Source organism: Protopterus annectens, chromosome 17.part0, assembly GCF_019279795.1.
Source record: "Protopterus annectens isolate FY-2018-M chromosome 17.part0, PAN1.0, whole genome shotgun sequence".
NCBI classification, from domain to species: Eukaryota; Metazoa; Chordata; order Ceratodontiformes; family Protopteridae; genus Protopterus; species Protopterus annectens.
The window spans coordinates 791,730,428-791,732,473 of NC_056751.1; positions in this window are offsets into that span (position 1 = coordinate 791,730,428).

A 2,046-nucleotide genomic window follows, 5' to 3' on the forward strand; every position below is an offset into this window, starting at 1 on the left:
TTTAAGGGTGTGCACACTTATGCAACCAGCGTAATGTACTTTTTAATTTTTTTTTTCCCCGAAGAGATTTGTTTGTTTTTCAATTGAATTGTACAGGTTATATGTTACATTAAAGGTGGGAAAAGTTTTGAAATGATTTATTGTGGTCTTATTTTTTTATATCACAAAAACCTGGCATTTTAAAAGGGGTGTGTACACTTTTTATATCCACTGTATATTACTGTGCAGCTAAATTAATAACAAATAAAATACAGGGTAGTAAGGGAAAGGAAAGGGAGAAGTTGAATACCATCATGGAAATATCGGACAGAGAAAACTATAAATCAATTAAGACAAGAAGTGTCACTGTTAGAAGAGTATAGAAGAAGGAACAGATCAACAAAAATACTTACGCACTATTGCAAATAAACTAAAAATATCAGTACAGGCAGAAAAACTTAGAAGATACACATATAAATATAAAGGAAAAGTACAAATTAAGCAATTTACTGATGACGCAAAAAAGATTTTACAGAGAATTGGGAAACAAGGTAAAAGGAATTGAAAGACCACCAAAAAAAAGAAGAAATAGATGAAAAAATTACAGGATATGAAATGGGATGAAGTAACAGCCAGAGAGATTGAAACAAAGTTAAGACAAGCCTCAAATTGGAAAACCCCAGGCCCAGATGCAGTACCTAACTTCTGGTTAAAAGTGTTAACATCTTTGCATAAGGATTTATCCATGAGTAAGAACCATTTATATGTGCACCCCGAACAGACACCAACCTGGCTAACAATAGGAAAAACAATGCTCTTACTTAAGAGTGAACTGCAAGCTACCCTAAAAATTATAGACCAAAAACTTGTCTTCCGATAACATATAAACCATACAATTGAATTGATGCCGACAGAGTTTATAGCAATTCAGAAGAAAACTCAATTATGACAATAGAACAAAACAGCAATAAAAGAAAGTCATATGGAACAAAGGATCATTTGCTGTTAAATAAAGTCATAGTGGAGAGCTGTATAAAGGGAAAGAATCTACGTATGGCATGGATTGACTACAAAAAGTGTTTGAAAGTATCCCACATTCATGGATAAAAGAGTGCTTAAAAATGTATAAGATGCACCCTACACTGATAAACTATATCACTCACAGCAACCATGAAAACAGTGGCAAACCACCTTGCAGTTAAGCCATGATAAAGGACAAATTATTATTTCAGGGATAAAAATCCAAAGGGTGACATTCCAGGGTGATTCTCTGTCACTGTTGCTCTTCTGCCTTGCCCTTAACCCATTAAGCCGTCTGCTTAACAGATTAGGTCCAGGGTTGCCACCTTTTAACAAGGGCAAAGTGGGACATGGGGGTGTGGTCAACATGATAGGGGTGTGGCCAACATGACACTGGCCACACCCCCACCACGACATCACCAGAGTTGTTAAAGGAGATGCAGTATTAGTTATGGATGCAACATTGTGACATTACAGCATACTGAAAACTCAAACCATTTAAATGAAGTGAACTATTACTGCACACACACTAATCGGTTGTAACAATAAACTTTAAAGGAATTAAAAACACACTACTCATTAAACAGACACTTGTTTATTTAAAAGTAAAATTCATAAACCATCCATTGCTATTCAGAAAGAAAACTTAAAAAATCTACATACCACATACAAGCCAAGTATAAAATTAAGACTGTCAATTAAAGCTAAAGCAAAGAACACAACTACATACCCTAGTACAAATTAATGCTAAACAAAGAAAAACACAAAATTACATTACAATAAATCACTTTTTTAAAAAGTGTATTTTGAATTTGATTTTATGGCTTGAAGAAGGGCCCGATTTGAAATAATATTCGAGTAAAAGTCACAACATTTCATCCGGTAATTTACACTCATCATGAGTTCAGCTTTTAACAAGTCCACGCTACATCGGTTTCGCACATCTGTCCATTTACCTTTCACCAGTGAAAAAACTCTTTCTGCAAATGCGTTTGAGGGTGGTATAGATAAAACCCTAGCAATTACGGATAGAGTGTAGTCAGTTCA